The 22,068-nt window shown below is 36.1% G+C and overlaps 1 long non-coding RNA gene across 1 annotated transcript in view; it reads right to left on the bottom strand.

Moving 5' to 3' along the window:
* LOC112426282 (uncharacterized) overlaps positions 1-22,068 on the bottom strand; it is a 370,034-nt gene that overhangs the window by 344,406 nt on the left and 3,560 nt on the right. The window contains exon 2 of the long non-coding RNA XR_003017557.2: positions 20,534-20,625. This is a non-coding gene — a long non-coding RNA (uncharacterized lncRNA). The remainder of the gene's footprint in view (positions 1-20,533; positions 20,626-22,068) is intronic.

Raw genomic sequence — 22,068 nt, forward strand, 5'->3', positions numbered from 1 at the left:
TTTTGTAGTATTAATAATAGTTATTAAAAGATATTTGCTTACCTTTTGAGTAAACTACAAAAAAAGAGGGCAAAGAAAGAGAGATAGATTCAGTTTTTGCCTCATGGTATCTTTATTAGGTCTTATGATTGTTTGGGAAACTGAGTCTTCTATCAAAGACTAAAGATTGCTGTTTTTTGAAATCTTTGAGTTATTGCTTTGACTAAATGAATGCCTTATTTTACAGAGTGACCTGTGACTCTATACTGAGCAACTGTCTTAAACCTTTGATATTTGACTTGATAAAGTCAAAATCTCAATTTCTAAATACAGTCTTTTTGATCTCAAGCTAATTTTTTGGATATTAGGGCCCCTGGAAGTCCAAGAGAGTAATACAAGATTTGGTATATTAAAAATCATATAGGAATGTCAAATAAGAAATAGTATCTAACTTTTGGGGAGGTTATATTTGTATAAATATGTTCTCAATATGTGTTCTAAAATTGTATGTGATTCCTAAAATTCTGATAATATGCATTAATATGTTATCAATAATTATTATATTAAATTGTTGTATGCCACAAAAATAGCCAAATTTTCCTGTCAATTGTGTTTTTAACCATAGCTATTCTAAGACTTTTGTCATCCCCAGACAATTATTGTTTTATTTGGATTCTCCAAATAAAAAAGTAGTGTATAATCAGATACAGACAAAAACTTGCTTCTTTTTTAAGGAAATTCATGAAAGGACTTTTAGGAGTACTCTTAAATACAGTTTTCTGATAATCTTGGAGATCATACCATTGGACTAGCAAAAAACTTCCAGGAGTCTAGTTGAAAAACTGGTGCACTCATGAGGATTGCTAACCCACCATCAAGCTGACAAGAGTTAATTACCTGGGACTGAAGTGATAACGACCTGAAATAATTTTTTGTGAGCTTTTTGTTTGAAACATTGCTGATTCTTTTCTTGCTTTGTTTAACCAAGTCCAGAAAACTTTCCTTTTTCCTTTTGAACTGTTTATAGCTTACAACCAATTGGGTAAAGTATACTTTCGTAAGCAAAATTTGAAGAATTTATCTTTCTCTCTACTTTATTTCTCCAGAATTTGGAAACTATTTGTAAATATTCTTAATTTATTGGCTGGGCACAGTGGCTCACACCTGTAATTCCAGCACTTTGGGAGGCCAAGGTGAGTGGCACATCTAAGGTCAGGAGTTCCAGACCAGCCTGGTCAACATAGTGAAACCCCATCTCTACTAAAAAAAGTACAAAAATTAGCTGGGCATGGTGGCAGGTGCCTATAATCCCAGCTACTCAGGAGGCTGAGGCAGGAGAATCGCCTCAGGAGGTCAAGGTTGCAGTGAGCCGAGATTGCACCATTGTACTCCAGCCTGGGCAACAAGAGTGAAACTCCATCTCAAAAAAATAAAAATTACGGCAATAATTATCTGCTTTATAACAAGATACAAATGGAGACACTGGTTATTTTACCAGTGCATAACTAAAATGACATATTTTCAAATATGCTCAGACTGCTCTGAGAAATTGATATTGACTTTATAGGGCCAGTAAGAAGTTCCTTGGAAAGACTGTTCTGGTACCTTGTCTACATGGTTTCTTTACAAGGTAAATACGGAACATCACTTTCTGACAGGCTCAAGTTACTTTGGCACCTTGAGAGGGAGGAATTAAACCAATTTATATCGGTATTTATAGGTACAGTCTGGCAAATCCTTGGCTTGGCTTTTTAGCCTTGAGGCCTGTAAAAGACTAATCTGAGATTTCTTTTGAAAAAGTTCCAGTAAAGCCAACTTAAAAAGAGCCTATATTGTCTAATCACTATTCTCAGTGAACTTCACATATACTATCAAGCCAAATAAATAACTAAAACTTATTTTCCAAATAAATTGGTCCTACTATTTGTCTTAGGTAGAAACGGGGGACTAGAGAGAGAAAAATTGTGTTTTCAGCAGAAAACTATAGTACACCCATTATTAGAGTCTAGCCTTGTCCATGGCTTTTTAATGTTTATTATTTGCCTACAAATTTGGACTGGACCTTGAATTCATTCATGTCTACAAGTATTTAAACTAATATTACTAATATTTCAAAATTTCTTTCCATTTTTCTGACTTGGAATCACTAAAATTAAAAACACTTATTCCTGAAGCCCTGGAAACTGAAGCCAGAAAATTTGATATAAACTTTGAAAAAAAATCATCACAGGAACTTAATATATGAACAGACTCTGTGCTAGTTGATATACAGACTGCTGAGAAAGCTCACTGGAACACCTGATGCAAACTACAAACCAGGAAAAATGTGTCAGGTTGCCACTATCTGCTCTCACTTCCTGAAGATGCTTCAAGCCCAACATCTAAAAACCTTCATGGTTGGCTGCCATCTGGACTCAAAAAAAGAAAATGAGTTTATAGTTTGTTCTAACCACTAATATTTGCTTTTCTTTTATTTCCATAAAAATATCTCTTAATAAATACCTGGTTGCTCAGATCATATAGAGACCTTACTTTGGTGGACGCCCATCTACAACATTACTGCCTGAAGTGAAACACAGATGTTAACTGTTTAATTGGACTGGCCTATTCATGGGATTGAAAGATTGATTCAGCTGCTTATAAGACGGTCCACCAACTCAATTTCTGGACTGTAAATTTCTTGGAGAAGTTTCAGACTGGGTAGTCTTGGGACTCAGAAAGCAATACCCTGAAATGAAGGCCTCAGAATCAGCCTCAAAAGAAAAAATTTTTCCCTGTCCTTCCCCTGCCGTCCTGTCTCTAAGTCCCATTCTCCCCCAAAGCTAGACATGGAAATTAGAATCCTTCTTCCCCAAGGTGGGTTACAGAAACCAGAATCCCTTTTCCTCAAAGCCAGCCAGAGAACCTAAATACATTACTCTAACTTTCCCTCTACCTTTCTGTGTAAAAACTGGTCATAAAAATTTATCTGACCTACCTTATTTGACTGTAGGTCATAAGACGCTCCCACTCAAGAGAGGTACAGATCTACACTCAGAGGAAAAAGTGCATGTTCAGAGAGGCCAAGAACAAACTGGACAGACAGGCCTTCCTGAGTTTCCCCACTCAGTATATTAGCATTAGATCACACACATTTTGTTCAATTACATTTCTACATGGATGTGCATACTTTGTTGAACCTAAGCATAAAAATGAACAATTTTCCCTGTATGTTTGGGTCTTCATTCTGAAGACTTCTATGTGTATACATTAAATGAATTCGGATGCCTTTTCTCCAATTAATATGCCTTTTTTGAGTTGATTTTTCAATGAATCATCAGAGGGCCAAGGGGAACTTTCCTTTTGGCCCCTATAGTTTAAATTTGGTAAAAATCACAGGTAGAGATTTTTTTTATTTTTGTTTCATATGTCAAGCACTAACTAGTCTCTTTTTGTTGTTTAATTTTGTTTTGTTTTGTAGTGTTTTGTTTTATTTGCTACCTAAAAGGCTTTGTCAAACCAAGCACTAGAAGGTGATTTCTACATTTTCTAGGATACCACATGTATCAAACCATTTTTAAGTTATCAAAACTGTTAAGAGGAAATAAGAGGTGAAATCTCCTTTTAAGCTACCATCATAAGTTGTGACCACAACCAAAAACCAATGTATCTTAAAGTCCCTTTGGTCATCATAGTCTTCTCTGTCCCCTATATCTTTATTCTCACCATAGGTAGTATTGGCTATGGTTTACCTTTTTTCCAATGATAAAAATACTTACTTCAAGGCATCTATCTTGAGACGGTATAAGCAAAAAAGGCTTAATATTCAGTGGTCTAGATTGCTGGTCTCCAGAGAAGAAACATGCCTAAAGTCTTCACTAATGTTAATGCATCTGCCTCTAAGGGAGAAGGCTCACAGAGATAGGACCTACTGCAATCACTCCAGAAAATGCCTCCTTGAATTTGAAATCAGTTCTGTTCATCAGTGACCAACAATAATAAGCTCAATCACAGCGGGTGTAGAATAAATAGAAACTAAAGTATCACCAAAAAGAGAACAGACCTGTGTCCAGAATACAGAGTCTACCTTGACTATAATGGTTCATTGTTAAGAAAAATCATTGTCATATGAACAAGGAACTTAACAGCAAGCCTAAACCTAATCTCAACCAACCTTTTTAACCTATAATCAGGAACAATGAAAAAAAAAAAAAAAAAAAGCCTAAAACATGAATATGGCAAAGTGAATATTCTGACTTCTCTTGCAGGTGTATGTATAAAAAACCAAGTAAAGCTACTACATCAGTGTCCTTTGTTTAATGACCCCAACTGGCCACATTCCATAATATAGGGAAGATAATGGATCTCAAAGGTACAACCAAAGGTAGCTTAAACCATCAAATTCACTACTCAAAGCATAGAAACCTGTCCCAGATCTTTTATTTATTTATTTTTTTTTTTTTTTTTTTTTTTTTTTTTTTTTTTTTTTTTTTTTTTTTTTTTTGAGACGGAGTCTCGCTCTGTCACCCAGGCCGGAGTGCAGCGGCGTGATCTCAGCTCACTGCAAGCTCCGCCTCCCGGGTTCACGCCATTCTCCTGCCTCAGCCTCCCGAGTATCTCGGACTACAGGCGCCCGACACCTCGCCCGGCTAGTTCTTTGTATTTTTTAGTAGAGATGGGGTTTTACCGTGTTAGCCAGGATGGTCTTGATCCCCTGACCTCGTGATCCACCCGTCTCGGCCTCCCAAAGTGCTGGGATTACAGGCTTGAGCCACCGCGCCCGGCCCCAGATCTTTTAAAAGCCAAGCACATCCAGTTCAAGGTAGAAGATTACAGGCTTGTAAAGTCTTACATACTAGATGATGTTACTTATGAGAGAGACAAATTAGGAAGATTATCAGGAACTCTCACCATGAAAGACTAGAAGTAACTGAAAAGATTCAAAATATACTAAGAATAAAATACAAAAAAAAAAGGAAAAATGAATTTTTTAAAACTAAGAAAAAAACTTAATTTCTGAGTAAGAATAAAATAATGGGTTAAAAATAATGAAATACAAGATGAGATTTAAGTTGGGAAATCTCCATACCAATAGAACTTTTAAAACTGAAAACAGGAATGCAAAAGATGTCATGAATTTTTTAAAATTTGAGTTTAAAAGTGGAAAATTATGTGGAATTAAGGTTTAGAAACAATTAAAGGCTTGAAAAGAAAAGTGAGTAATAGTAAAACAATAAAAAAGGAGTGGAAGATTCTTTTGAAACAATGAAAATAATATGTTAGAAAATCAGAAAAAAGTGAAATAAAAAGAAATTATACAAAATTAACATAGAAATAACATATTTGAAATGCTGTTAATAATAACCAACATTTCTTGAGTGCTTTCTGTGGATAAAGTTTCTATTTCTTCTTGTATATACTATAATTTCTACTCTCTGAATGTTGTTCTTAAGTAACCTTTGGCTTATTACCTTTATTGTCTCCTCATTTTTAGAATGGGGATAATAATGGTATCTCCTCATATGGCTCTTGTAAGGCTCAAATGAGTTAATTGCTATAAAGAGCTTAGAACACTGAGCAGCCCAGATTCAAGAGAAGGGAAAATAGATTCTATCTCTTAATGGGGGAAGTGGCAAAGTCACATTGCAAAAGAGCAGGTGGGATGGGAGATGTTGTGGCCATCTTTGGAAACACAATCTGCCACAGCAAGAACATATAAGAAATGTATAGCAGTGGTTACCAGCAGGAGTGGGTGAACAAAGTGTGAGATGGGTAAGAGGAAGATAGAGGAAGAAATACGTAACTTTTTGTGTACTTAAAAAACTTTTTTTGAGCTAACTTTAAAAACCTGTTTAAAATAAGCCATTTTTTTAAGTACAACAAATGCTTATTAAATGGACATGTTTTTCCTTGAGTTTATTGGCTTCATTTTTTATGCTCCCTAATCTCCATGTCCAGAGAAAACCTCCCTTCACCTTCAAGTTTACATGTCCAATACGATAACTAAAATCCCACCAAGATATTCTTGCATGGTTGGCCCATTCTTTTGGAATTACATCATAGTTCAATTATCAATACCACAGTGTGTCTTCATCCTGATATACTTGGCACATTTCCTATATAAGTTGAGACGGAAATTTAGGAGCTTATAATCATCTTCTTTATAAAATAATGTCATATATTTTTATAAATAATATGTATAATTTTAAGATAAAATATCTTCATGCTTAAATGAAACATATTCTACAACAAACATATTGCCACTATATGTTATTAGTGTCTGGGAAGATTGATGCCTATCTACCTTTTGCTCAGGTAAAACTTTGAAAAGAGCCCCCTTTTACATTTACAGAGCTTCCTAACACATTGTTCGTACTTTTAACCTGTAGAATTCAGGGTAATCCTAGCCTTCCTCTGCTCCCAAAACTTATGAAACAAAACATCAAATAGAAAAACACAACAGTTTTCACATTCCTTTCAGGGTAACAGAGTGGCTGAGCTTTGTTATTACTCCCCAGATAGTACTAGCTTCTGTCCTCCCAAAGCCACTTAATCCTGCTCAATTCAAAAATCAAGTCCTCCGGGACAGCGAGCAGAGCCTGTGAGCTCATTCCAAGGCCTGTCATTGTCTTTTCCAGCCCTGCCTCCCAACAACCTCTGCTGATTCCAATGCAGGGTTGGATGATACACGTTTTGATAGCTGAATCTCTGAGTCATACTTTTTTTTTTTTTTTTTGTCAGAAATCCCCTTAACAGGCTTCCTAAGGATGCCATGGAGAAAAGTAAGCAAGTAGAAAATCAGGCTGAATAAGCAACTATTGCATAACAGAGTATGTTCCATAGGATCCATATCCAGAAAAATCAGGGTTTGCAATGAAAGCCCACTTTCACTTTTTAAATAATATCTGAAGTCACACATATGCATTCTGACTTTAGCGACATCATGTTATCCTATTTCGGAACATAATGAATTGGTATATTAAATGTTAACATAAACCTTCCAGTTCAAGTAGATGTACAATGTCATTAGTATGTACAATGTCAATAAGTATGCTGAGGAAAAGTTTGGGGGGCTTGAGGGGTTTTTTTTGAGACGGAGTCTTGCTCTGTCCCCCAGGCTGAAGTACAGTGGTATGGTCTTGGCTCACTGCAACCTTTGCTTCCAGGGTTCAAGCAATTTTCCTGACTCAGCCTGCTGAGTAGCTGGGATTACAGCCATGTGCCACCATGCCTGGCTAATTTTTGTATTTTTAGTAGAGATGGGGTTTCACCATGTTGGCCAGGCTGGTCTCAAACTCTTGATCTCAGGTGATTTGCCTGCTTCAGCTTCCCAAAGTGCTGGGATTACAGGCATGAGCCACTATGCCTGGCTGGGGTTTTTTGTAAAAGAAAAATAACTCATTAAGAGTGATCGCTCAACCTAAAGATGTAAGGAAAAGTCATTAATATATGCAAAGTGTGATCATTCAATAAGGAAAATGATCTCTATGTGTGGCCTAAGAAATTCTATGCTTCACTTTGTGGTCATATCTACCACAGCTGAACTACTGTCCCTTCTACAGTATCTATCCCTTTGAATACTTTTCTTTAAGTGAATCTCATTATGTTCAATACCTAGGCCAAATCAACCACTGAAATGTAAAATAATTTTCCCACATTTTCTGATTGGTGCATTTTACTGTGACAAATATTGCATCCAGTGTTCAGTTGCAGCAACCAGTAATGTAAAAATATTTATCCATGTTCCACACTAATCAGGATGCTTAATGGCTTTTAAATACAGGCTGATGCAAGATCATGAAGTCCCAAAAAGTTCATAAAGTAATTTTTTCCCTTTTCTTTTTCTTCTTTTTTTAAAAAATAATACTAACCCTCCAAGTTCAAACAAACAAAATTCCATCAAAACATTCTCGAAAAAAAGCCATGTTATCAACCATTTGTTAGGTCTAAATCATATGCCTATATTATCCTCGCCACCTTGAAAATAGACTCTTTAATAAACACAAGATGAAAAATAAATAGGTTAACCAGGAGAAAGGTCATGCCTTGTCTGTTGTAATACGGTCTGATCACCCAAGATGATTGATTTCTTAAAAGAATCCATATCCATGACTCTTATAGACATTCTGCCATCCTGCAGCCATCTACAAGGTAGCTTGTACTTCTAAAGTTATTGAATCCTTGTGGTCCTCTTAAGAAATCAAGAAGTTCAGTAGTCTCACTTTTTTTTTTGTAAAATAAATTTTCTCAGTCTCTCTTTTTTAAATAAAAGCTGTAAAATGGAAGTGTTAAATCAGTATAATTGAACAATACCACCTAATTTTGCGTATCTTCAATACCATTAGCTCCATTCTGGAAATAAAATCAAGGGAAAAAAAATCAAGGCAAAGCCCGGACGTGGTGGCTCATGCCTGTAATCCCAGCACTTTAGGAGGCCAAGGTGGGCAGCTCACGAGGTCAGGAGATCGAGACCATCCTGGCTAACACAGTGAAACCCTGTCTCTACTAAAAATACAAAAATTAGCTGGGAGTGATGGCGGGCACCTGTAGTCCCAGCTACTTGGGAGGCTGAGGCAGGAGAATGGTGTGAACCTGGGAGGCGGAACTTGCAGTGAGCTGAGATCACACCACTGCACTCCAGCCTGGGCAACAGAGCGAGAGTCTGTCTCAAAAAAAAAATGCTGATTTCTGCATGCCCCTTTCCTCCACCCTCACTATCTGCCCCCAGATCATTGAATCAATTACGGGGCTGGAGGTCTTGTTTCCTAACTACCATGATTTTAATGGTTAACTATGTTTGGCAGCCATTATTCTTTACCATTAAAACTGAAAAGTCTCTGCAGAGACAACAAGCTACAAATACAGAGAAATATGAAGTATAGGCAATAAGAATCTGCTATAAGACTTTTAATTTTAATTTCCTCTACATTTCTAGCAACTTCCAGAATATGAGGATTCATGGACATCTCTAAAGTTTTGCTACTAATCAATAGTCAATATAAACCTATTATTTAAGCCTTAATTTTAGGAAAGTCAAATATATGCCCTTATTGCACAGCAGTTCACTCAGAAATTTTATAATAATAATTTAAATTGATTTCTGGGAAAAAAAATTTTGCTTTGTCTTCATCTATAAAAGGTCATAGAAAGCATTAATAGATTTTGATACTATTTTTGTAATGCTAAAGGAACAAAAGCTGAATAGCACTTTGACAAAAAAAAAAAAAAAAAGATGTGATGCTCGCACTACAAGAGAATTCAAAATCTGCTTGATGGCCAAAGGATACATAATATGTGAATGGAATACATCCAACATTTTAAATGTCTAAGCCTCACAACATAAGTTGGAAAGAAGAAAATGTTATTATCAAGAAACTTTTGAGGATAAGAAAGAGTCTTTATTTTACCTATTCCCAAATACACTTGCTGATTTTACACAATGACACAAAAAGAGACTTAGGATAAAAATGTTAACACAATTCTAGCTTAAGAAGTCACACCTACTGATACTAGCCTTTGTAAAAATAAACTTGAATAGCTCAGATACATTTCAAAAAATTGATAAATCCTATCCTAAAGATGGTGTTACCATCAATTGCTCCTGCAAATAACATCAGGGGGCCCTTTGGTGTCTCTAAAACATACAGCCACTGCTTCTACCCATGGCATATGGCTTCAAAAGTTAGAAGGCAAATACAAAATATTTAGAGAAAAAAATAGAGAAAACAAACTGTTCCATATTTATTCCTGGATTGGGGGAAACCATTGCTATCTTTCCCAGAGTTAAATATATTACACCCTAAGGTTTTAAAAAAGTACTTACAAAGAAATTAATTCTAATCCTGTAACTGTAGAATAGTGATTTCCAAATTTATGTAATAAAGAAATCTTTTTAATTATCTAAAATAAGGGAGAAGTAATCATAATTTTTGTTTTAGATGTTCTCCCTCTCCAAAACAACATCCCTAATCTCTTTTATGCCCATTTTTCTTGAATCAGTTTTTTTCTAGGATCAATTACATTAGTAAACATTTCCACTTTCCAACAGCATCAGAGCATTTGTAGCTGCATCTTCATTAGAACCATCTTGCAGTTCACACGCTAAGTTCTAAGGTATTTTATCAGAATTCATTAGATCCACAAGAGACTGATAGAATTTCTCATAAATGTTACCTAATGGGTTCAACCCTATACCTCAGTAAATGCATATTTGAGTTAGCCTATACTTTAAGCAGCTTAACTAGAACTTAATTGCTGGACTTCTCTTCCCCAAAAAGTAATCCTTAACAGAATTCATACAGAGTAGCAGAGTTAAATGAAGTGATTCTGAAAAGTCATTGGGAATCATAGATACCTTATTTAATTGAAGACCTATTAGGATTTCTTGACTATGACACTTTGTCTTTGTATCTGTTACCATAAAATAAAATAGTACTCACCTTAAATAGATACATAGATTTTTCAGATTATTAATTCATACTATTTAAAAAAAGAGTTGTCTCCAAGATGGCATTCTCTCTCTCAGGGAGTATACAAGACAATCCATATGAGTTGAAAAGAAAATATTTAAATTTTTATTCATTTTATCTTCAAAAAAAGACAATTAAGCTTTACCAATTTTCTAGCATTTAATATTCAGATGAACACTCACATCCTTGCCCATCCATGTATCACACAGTCACCATCACATATGGGAGATGAGGTGTACTGAGGGAAAAAGTTGCTCCACAATACGGAGGAGTTAAAAGTCGTGTCTCACTCGTGCATTTCCTTTTGGTGTAGTAGACATATTGTGCTTGAAATGTGACTGGCTATTCAGATTTATAGATAATCTTCTAGTTCTAGCTAAAAGACTCTCCTAAACTAGACAAGTAGTTTAAAAACATTCCTCCAAAGACCACAGATTGAATATGATACTAATAATGTAAACATGAATTAACAGTAAATGATAAAGCTGACACTTGTCTTTACATAAAATTTTCCTTGTAAGAGAAAAACAATAATAATTTGGTAGCCAAAAATAATTTTAATGTATCAAGAGGACTATTTAAAATAGGAATTTAACTGTTAAAATGACCCTACCACCCAAAGCAATCTACAGATTCAATGCAATAACTACCAAAATACCAATGACCTTCTTCACTGAAATAGAAAAAAAATACTGACATTTGTATGACACCACAAAAAACCCAAAGAGCTAAAACAAGCCTGAGCAAAAAGAAAAAAGCTGGAAGCATCACACTACCAGACTTTAAAATACACGACAAAGCTACAGTGACAAAAACAGCATGCTACTAGCATAAAAACAGGCTCATAGACCAATGGAACAGAACGGAGAACCTAGAAATTAATCCACACACCTACAGTCAACTATTTTTTTACAAAAGCAACAAGAACATTCATTGAGGAAATGACAGTCACTTCAATAAATGATGCTAGGAAAACTGGATATTCCTATACAGAAGAATAACATTAGGCCCCTACCTCTTACCCTATACAAAAATCAACTCAAAATAGATTAAAAACCTAAATGTAAGATGGAAACTATAAAACTACTAGAAGAAAACACAGGAGAAACTCTTCAGGACATAGATGTGGGGAAAGATTCTATGAGTAAGACCCAAACACATAAGCAAAAAAAAAAAAAAAAAAAAGTCAACAAATGGGATTATATCAAACTAAAAAATTTCTGCACTGCAAAGAAATCAACAGAATGGAAAGATAACCTACAGAATGAGAGAAAATATTTGGAAACTATTCATTTTACAGGAGATTAATATCCAGAATATAAAGGAACTCAAACATCTCAACAGCCAAAAAAAAAAAAAAAGCCAGTTTAAAAACATAGGCAAATGATCTGAACAAACATTTTTCAAAAGAAGACATACAAGTAGCCAACAAGTATACGAGAAAACATTCAACATCACTAATCATCAGGGAAATGCAAATCAAAACCACAATGAGATATCATCTCACCTCAGTTAGAATGACTATTATCAAAAAGACCAAAAATAACAAATGCTGGGAAGGATGTGGAGAAAAGGAAATGCTTGTACACTGTTGGTGGGAATGTAAACAAGTACAGAGAACAGTATGGAGGTTCCTCAAAAAACTACAGGTAGAACTACCATTTAATCCAGCAATCCCATTACTGGGCACTTATCCAAAGGAAAGGAAATTAGTATTTCAAAGAGACATCTACATCCTCATGTTTATTGCAGCACTATTCACAATAGCTAAGATAGGAATCAACCCAAGTGTCCAACAACAGATGAACAGGTAAAGAATATGTGAGGACAGGCACATTGCTCATACTTGTAATCTCAGCACTTTGGGAAGCCAAGGTGGGCAGATCACTTGAGGTCAGGAGTTCGAGACCAGCCTGACCAACATGGTAAAACCCTGTCTCTATCAAAAAGTAAAAAAATTAGCCAGGTATAGTGGCATATGCCTGTAGTCCCTGCTACTCAGGAGAGGCTGAGGTGGGAGAATTGCAAACTGGGAGGCAGAGGCTGCAGTGAGCCAAGATCGCACCACTGCACTCCAGGCTGGGTGATAGAGTGAGACCTTGTCTCAAAAAAAAAAAAAAGAAAAGAAAAAATGTGGTATATATACCCAATGGAATACGCAGCCATCAAAAAGAATGAAACTCTGTCATTGACAGTAACATAGATGGAACTAGAAAATGTTATATTAAGTAAAATAAGTCAAGCAAAGAAAGACAAATATTGTATTGTTCTAACTCACATGTGGGAATTTAAAAAGTGAATCTCATGAAGATAGTGAAAGATTGGCGGTTATCAGAGGCCAGGAAGGGTAGCGAGAGGAAATTATTTAAAAAGGCTGATTAAGGAGTACAAATATATAGTTAGATAGAAGAAATGATGCCTAGTGTTTGGTAGAACAGTACAGTGACTAGAGTTAACAATAATCTATGGAATATTTCAAAATAGAAGAGAATAATTTGAATGTTCCTAGCATAAAGCAAAGATAAATATTTCATTTAAATATCAAAAAAATTGGATATCCCAGTCTCCATGATTTGATCTTTACACATTATATGAATGTATAAAATTATTACATGTACTCAGAAAATATGTGCATCTATTATGTATCAATAAAAAATATATAAAACACTAAAGTTGACGTCATAAAAGTAGAATAGAGTATACTAGAGACTAAGAAGGGTGTGGGGAATAGGGAGAGACTTTTTAAAGATATGAAAGTACAGCTAGAAAGGAGGAATAAGTTCTAGTGTTCTATAGCACTGTAGGATGACTACAGTTAATAATATATACTTTCAAACAGCTAGAAGAAAGATACTGAATATTTCCAACACAAAGAAGTGGCAAATGTTTGAGAGGATGGATATGCTAATTATCCTGATGTGATTACTATACATTGTATGTGCTGAAACATCACTATGTACCCCATAAATATGTATAATTATTATGTGTCAATTACAAACCATTTGTAAAGGAAAAAATAAAATATGAATTTATATTTACTATGGTTAACAATTGCCCTTGTCTTAACTCTTTGTCATGCCATAAGCTATTAATAAATGATACTGTCAAGATATTTAAAACAAGGCCAGGTACACTGGTTCATGCCTGTAATCCCAGTGCTTTGAGAGGCCAAAGCAGGAGGATCACTTGAGGCCTGGAGTTCAAGACTGCAGTGAGCTATGATTGTGCCACTGCACTCTAGCTTGGGTAACAGAGGTAGACTCCCATCCCTTAAAAAAAAAATACACACATACACATATACATAGGCAAGATATTTAAAATACATTTTTAAGCTTATTTTTAAATTATTGTACATATTTAATGTACATATATTAGCATAATGGTAAGTATATTTAATGTATAAATACATATATATAAAAAGATATTTGGGGAGTGCATGCTAAAAGTATTTTACCAACACATGAGTTAATAAAATAGTTTATAGATGATTAACCTAACAAGTGGCAGAAAAAGAGATATGATAGAAAACATCAAGTAACTCACAAATAAAGTATATATACCATTGGGATGTGTTTTCTTGTTTTCACAATTATTCTGAATACAAGTGTGGTTTATGTTTTGGGAGTATACACAAAGCAAAAATTAATAACAAAATCCCATATTGAAGATTTGATTTAGAGAAAACTTTAAAGTTCTAAATACCCTTTTTATCTTTCCTTCTTCAACACATTTCTTCATTGTTCAGTTCAGACTGAATTAGAATTTGCTTCTGAGATCTAGAAAAAACAGCAATTTGAGTTGTAATCCAATGAAGTTCTTCTATCTGTTTCTGGTTTAAGGGAAGCTAGGGCTATTTATTCCAAAGTAAAATATGCCCTGAGAAACCAGGGACATAACAGAAGGAAAATATCTCTGCACTAATTTTACTAGCCATGCTTGAAATCTGCCCACAGTGCCTAGGGTGGGGTAAAAGAGTTTTCACTAACATTAGCACCTCAAAGGAAGATTCAACTGATAGTTGCCATCACCTGTGAGCAGAAAAGAGCGAACTTTCCTCATAAGTTAAAGATGTAACTAAAAGACCAAATGCTGTAACTCTACTGTTAACAAAAACTCCTTGAGATTATCACGAAATCCAAAACCAAGACACCTGTGAGCCACCTACCACCTGATTGAATATCTCATTCTTTCACAGAAGTTTAAATATTCTGTGAGCTGACCTTTTCACTTTCCTGTGAGTTTTCCCTAAGGGTAAATCTTCAGTGGAAATAATATGATGGAAGGTTCCTACTTCAAGAGTGGCAAAAGCCTCAGAGAACTTCCCTAGCATATGAAAGCTTTCTTTTCTTGTCTTCTATGATTTTAGAAGGTATTTTAAAGATGTTCCTGGGATCAGACTTTATGTGCAACATGTCATGAAAGAGTGAATACTGATGATCAAACTGCTCTTCTAAAATGTATCATAAAATCAGGTTTATAGTAAATGTTCTTCAGACCATTAGCTACCATAATTCTCCAGTCCTTTTCTTAGCTGTTTTATTAACAGTGTACAATCCTCATTACTACTAACTGTTACTTGTTAAAAACAGACCCATCTACCATAAGCCACATCTCCTCCCACTCCTTGTTTTATAAGATACCCATAAATACCCTTGAAACCCATCTGTCTGGGATGCTCAAGGAAGAAAAAGGAGTTCAAGGGCCTCTTCTGGACTTTTCCATTACTAGAGTTTAGTATGCCTTAAGACACAGCCTGGAATTATAATTAATTTGGTTAAATTTTTGAAGTTAATCCCCTGGTAATGTGCTGTGCAGAAGGAGGAAATTCACATTCACAACGAACAGAGAAAGTGGAAGAAGAAAACTCCAGAAAAAAGGAAGTCTTTTCCCTCCTTCATGATTACTTTTGAAGTCAATGTCATCTCATAAAGTCCACTGAGTAAAACTGACAGCAAAGAGTATGTTTTGCCTTGAGGCTCTGTCTTGTGCTATCAGGAGTAAATGGAGGTACCTTCTAAAGGTCTCTGACAATCCCAGAGGAAATTTTTCTGCTTCCTCTCTGAAGCCCAGTGGGAAAGGCTCAGGCAGTTCAGCTGCACCATATTGCTTATGTGATGAGGATGGACAGCAGGAGGAGCGTGAAGCCGTTCTGCAGAGTTGATGGCAAATAATCAAAGAGAAGACAGATATAGCAGGAACGCTAAGGACGCAGGGGACACCATCTAAGGCAAAGTGACACTGATATCAACACCTAGGAAATGATAGAGGCAGATAAATTGCTCAGGCAAGAAAAAAGAGATGGGATGACCCAGTTTAAGCAAAAAGTAATTTGCTAATCACAAAGCCAAGAAATAATACAATAGGCTCCTCTCTCCACTCACACACAGCAGGTGTAGCCATTATCCAGATAGAGCAGCAGACAGAAAAGGAGATCAACTGCAATGTGACTGGTACTCAAACCACAGAGGGCTGCTTCCGAACAAGAGCTCACCCCAAAGAAAAATTGGCAGCCAGTGCCACCTGCAGAGGAAAGATATATCTTCTGCAGGCACTAGCTCTCCAAAGCTGACAGGCTGATATATTCTGCTGAATAAATCGAAAAACTTTCAAGTGGTCTAAAAAAGGTAGTCTAAAGTAGACTGCACTGCAGGGATCCAATCAAGTTAAGAATGTCAGGAGCCTGTGGCAACATCCACACCAGGAAAAAAGACTCGTAACCTCTGAGTTAAGTGCAAATGAGAAAATAGCATGGTGGGTTTTGTTTCTTTACATATGTTGTGTGTGTGTGTGTGTGTGTGTGTGTGTGTGTGTGTGTGTGTGTGTGTGTGTCCGTTCACGTGTGTGTGGCTGTATGTTGATTTTTTAAAGGACACAAAACTGCAAAACTGTTCTTTCCATATAAGGAGGAAATCAGGCATGAGAAGTATTTTTTCCTGGAACAGAAAACAAGTGTGTTATTTTCTCCCAGAATTTTTAGGCTTTTTGACTCCACGTGGAACTGACTTTCCCTTCCTCCAGGTTCTGCTCAAGCCCTGCCTCCCCCACAAATCTCTCCCAATGGATACAGCCCTAATTGTTCATGGCTCTCTCTCTACTGGTAACTTACTTATTGCTTGAACCATTGAATGTGGAACTTAATTGAATACTACTTACTTTCTTCTAATTGCTTACTATGTGTAAATTTAACCTCCCAAAAAAGACTACAAGATCCTTGAGAGCAAGGATTATGTCCAACATGTATATCCTGTTCCCCTCAGCTAGGCTGAATGTGTATATATATATATACACACAGAGAGAGAGAGAGAGAGAGAGAGAGAGAGAGAGAATTTATCTCTTGTCATCTTATCTGAGGAGGGTGGGAAAGGCCTCCTGGTGCACAAAGGTCCCTCTACCCTGTGTTCATTTTCTTTAAACCAAAGAATTCACTCATTTAGATTAAGAAATTAGCCCAATTATAGTACTAACAATCCCTGGGATGTTTCCTCCACTTAGCTATTCTGTAGTGATATGCAAAATAATAGTTTGGGACGTCAAGGCCTGGATTTGATTCTCAACTCCATCACTTCCTAATGACATGATCTTGACAAGTTATTAACATCTCCATAAAATTTGCTTATCTATAAAATGAGGAAATAACATTCTACTCATAGTTATGTGACAACTAAAAGAAAAAAAAATACATGTAAAATTAGCCCATAGTAAGCACTTAGTAAATGCTAGCTTTTTAAAACAATAATAATAATGATAGTAACAATATGTACTGAGATATACACTGAAAAGTGTGAGATTCAACCCTACTTGCAAGCTGACAAGGGAGCCTGCCACAGTTTCATGGATGCTGGGAAAAGACACTAGACTATTAAGTCAGACAATGGGCTTTGTTAGAGAAGAGCCAGTAGCATGAGCACAGTTCCATTCATCTCCCAAAGTCCCACAAGGGTTGGATCAGAGTTAAGGTACTCTGAGCCCAGGACACTCAAATCTTATATAATGGGCTGCAAGCAAACTTGCCTAACGTTTGTACTGAAGGTAAACATTATCCTTATTATACTAGTTAGTAAGCATGCATGCTCTCTGCTTCAGAGGAAGATACTATAACTTCTAGGGCTATTTGCTATGCAAACATCCTTAAAAAAATAGTCCAGAACAAAGACTATCAGTCTCTGTTCTCAACATGTGCAGGAAACAATCAATCCAGAGAATTACCTTCCAACAAAACTCAGCTCCTACTAGCAAGGACCTTACAATCTGCAGGAAAAGATAGATAAGTAAATTTTAAAACTGAGAGATGGGGAAATAGTGCTGTTTTAAAAATCACTAATATAATAAATGCATAAAATTTTAAAATACCATATAACTATAAAAGACAGTGAAGCCATATATTTACTAACATGAAAATTGTTTATGATATATTGCTTGTTGCAGAGAAAGTGGTCTAAAAAGTAAGTATAGTATACTCCCATTCATATGTACAGGTAAATCGGACAAATCGTTGACATGGGATATTGCAAATAATCAACAGATAATTTCATTTATATAAAATATTAAACTTACAATATGTAATATTTATAAAAACTGTCCTGGAATGATATAAAGTCCAACATGCTGTGCACTTAAGAACTATGCACAAAAAGTTATCTTAAAAAGACAGGGAATCCAGGCAGGCTTCCTAGAGAAAGTAGTTATTAAGTGGAATTTCAATGAGATATAAAAAGTGGAAAGAGAATTTAAAGCAGAAGACAGTTGTGAACACACGGAACTTGGAATAGCATGATGGATTCATAAAATAGTATAAAACTATCCGTAAAACTACATATTGTCTGGAGTAACCAGGATAAAAGAGAAATACCAAAAAAAAAAAAAACAGTAGAAAGGGCTAAAAGGGTAGATATGGGTCAGATAAAAGTAGCAGCCAATAATGTATTCTAAAAGGTGAGGAGGTGGTAGAAGGCATCTACCTCAGAGTTCTGCCTACAGCAGGTTCCACTCTAAGAGCCAAATTCATTGCTGTGTACATGCAGCTACTTGATGAAAAGGGATTGGACATAGAGCCTTTCCAGCACCCTCCATCCCTGAACTACATTCATCCAACAGATACAGGATGCCTCCACTAGGATTACCCCTGGCACAACAGACTTGTCATGTCCAAAATGATATACATTACCTCCTCCGTCATTCAAATCAAAACCCAAAAGGGTCTTTCTAGAGTTCTTCCTAGAACTCCACTACTAGTTCTTCCTATTAGTGGAAGAGTTCTTCTTACCACTTCTCCCCTCCCCACCCCCCCACCCCACACACAGGTCAGTCAGACACATTTTCTCTCCTCCATATCCACCGCCACTGCCTTAGCTCAGTCTCTCACCATTCCTCCCTGGATGCTAGTAGTAGCCTCCCCCAAGGTCTCTTAGCCTCCCTTCCCAAGCCCTTTAGTCTATATTCCACACTGCCACCAGAGTGGAAGTGCTAATTTGTTTGTTTCTCTCTTAAAAATCCTGTAATGGTTCACCAACATCCACAAGGTAAAGTCTATATTCTTTATCATGCCATACAAGCTCATTCATAATCTGGCCCTTCCTACCTTTCTAGCCTTGCCCTGACTGCCACCCTTAAGCACTCCACAGTCATGACATTTGAAACTATGGAGGTTCCTCAGAATACACCATGTTCTTCTGATCTTTTTATTTTCTCACAGGCACAGCGTCTGCCAAGAATGTCCTCTTTCCTTATGACACCCCCAGTTCTTTCCGTGGCCATCTAAGAAACTATTCACTTTTCAAGGCCTAGATGAAGGATCAACCCTTTAGGAATCCTCTACTGATCAGTTAAGTGCTTCTTCCTGTGCAAGCATCTAGTGTCATAAGCAGCTAATAACTGATACATTACAAATATAGCAACTGAAACACTGCTTTAATTATATTTATATGTCTCTTTGATATAAATCTTTATTAGATTGTGAAACCCTTAAAGGTAGGGTAAGATCTTATTCTTTGCATTTTTATTGCTCACCACATAATGAAGACTTTATAAATGTTGGATAAATAATTGGCTAGATATATGGATGGATGGTTTCTAGTTATTTGTCTATATTAACACAACTCAAGTTGCTAAAAGAAATTTTACAATAGAAGAGGCTTTCAAAATGGAAATATACTTTCTTAGTTCTAGTGCCTCAGTGGCTTAATCTCTTCTTTTTAAACACACACACACACACACACACACACACACACACAGAGTAAGCTGTCTTAAAGGGAAAGTCTTGTTAGACAATATGCTTAGCACTCACCAAAGACACTAATCCTAATAAAGATTTAAAGAATATTTAGCTAACAACAATTCCATTTATCAAGTGCTTACAACGAGCCTTATGTATCTTATCTTATACATAACAGCACCCTGTGAATTTGATACTACTCCCATTTTACAGATGAGGGAACTGCCTCTTAGAGCATATGAAGGACACACAGCTAAGGAAAGGACAAACTGGAATCTAAAACCATGAATCCCTGACACAAAGTCAATGCTTTGATCCACTGATAGAATTAAATTATCAAAATTTCCATTGCGCCAAACAGATAAGATGTGACTTTCTCTTTAATAATTATGTAAACAGTTTCAGTATTTTCTTGGATGTGTTACAGATAGGATTTGACCAAGAGCTCTGCTATGAAAACAGCAGGAAGCAACAGCCAAAGTGGTCAATATGAAAATTCATTTTCATACAACACACAGTTTACACTGCCCCATTTATAGTTTTTTTTTTTAAAGATGAGTTTGCCAACAATAATCTGTAATATTTCTGCAGTGAATATGAATAAGACAGCAATGTTTCTGTTTTGGGCCATGTTTTCAAACAATCCAAAAACATTTCTACTAGGTTAGAGAACAGAATTGTCAGTTAATATTGTCATAACAGTTTTTCACTTTTAAGAAACGATTTTTTTCTGTTTCCCTATCATAAGAAGGAAGCATACAAAAAATTGGAGCTTAGCTACACTGTGGAGAACCTTTTATATAGAATTTGGTTTGCTCAGCTTTGTCTCACATAACTGCTTAGAATATTGAAAAATATTCAAAACTCAAACTAAGAAGAAACATCTACACCTTACCTTTAAGACGCTGTGATAGGCAGTCCCAGGATGGCCCCCAGTGCTCCTTGCCTCCTGGTATGTATAGTTCCTTCCCAATCCTCAGAGTTGATCTGTGTGACCAAAGGAATACAGAAGTTATAATATGCAACTTCAAAGTCTAGGTCATAAAACACATTTTGGTTCCTTTCTCTTTTTCTTTCTCTTAACTCACTCACTCTGGGAGAAGCTAGCTGCCATGACATGAGGCTAGCTGCCTCTCAAGCAACCCTACAGAGAGATCAACATGGTAAGGGACTGAGGCTTCCTCCCAATTGCCAGTGAGGCACTGAGACTTCCAGCCAACAGTCATGCAAGTGAGCCACTATGCAACTGATCCTGTAGACCCAGTCAACATCTCAATAACTACGGCACTTCTGGATATCTTGCCCGCAATCACACAAGATGCTAAACCAAAGTCAACCAGCTTAGATACTCCCAAAACCTGACTCTTGAAAACTCTGTGAGAAAATAAAGATTTTTTTCTTTTAAGCTGCCAGATTTGGTGAAAGTTTGACAGCAATACATGCATAATAAAGACACTATTCAGAAGTCCCATATGACACTTCTGCTTGAATCCTACTGGTCAAAGATATAGCTTCCCAGCCACAATTTGATAAATGTTATTAATAGAATGGGAAAGTAGTCTTTATTCTAGATGGCCATGCATTATGTTAAAAATAAGGACTTTTACTACCAAGGAAAAGGGGTAGAGGACAAGAGATATTAAAAGAGAAGTAGCAGCCTGTAGGAGATACACTGATAGCCCCCAATTAACCACACCTCCCAATATTCACACCCAATTAAAGTTCCCTCCCATGTGGGCTTGGCCATGTATTTGCCTTGATCAATGGAATCTTTGCAAACATGATACAAGCAGAGGCTTATACATCAGCTCACTCCCTCTTAAGAGTCTTACTGCCATCTGTAAAGAGGTACTAGCTATCCTGCTAAAGAAAGAGGCCATGTGACAAACCAAGGTGTCCCAACCAAGCTCTCAGCTGAATATGGCTGCATGAGTGATCCTAGTCAACCCCATGTGTGATAAAAAGAATCACTGTAGAACCACAAGAAAGAATCAACGTTGTTTGAAGACCCCAAATTTGGAGGTAGTTTGACACAAAATAAATAACTGAAATGCAACCCTATCACATACAAAATACTTTACCTGGAAACTTGAAAAACTGTAAAGTGTTTCTACAATAAAGGGCATTTTGATTCTGTCAGACAATAGGGTATCTGGTATCCTTGATTTCAATCAGATAAAGCCATTGACATCTAATTGAATCATACAATTAATGATTCTTGCAATAGACTGAATTTTACAGATTGTGGAAATTATCATTCTTATACCATGGCTAACTAATGTTTGGACTTCCTCTAAAACGTCATTTCTTAAACTATAGCTTGAGGTCCACTGATTGATTTCAGGGGCCACATGAAACAGATGCCTAACTATTTTGTCTTTAATTTTTTCTGAATAGTTTAAAACATAACTTTGTAATAAGTTTTTAATT

This window comes from Macaca nemestrina, chromosome 5, assembly GCF_043159975.1.
Source record: "Macaca nemestrina isolate mMacNem1 chromosome 5, mMacNem.hap1, whole genome shotgun sequence".
NCBI lineage: Eukaryota > Metazoa > Chordata > Mammalia > Primates > Cercopithecidae > Macaca > Macaca nemestrina.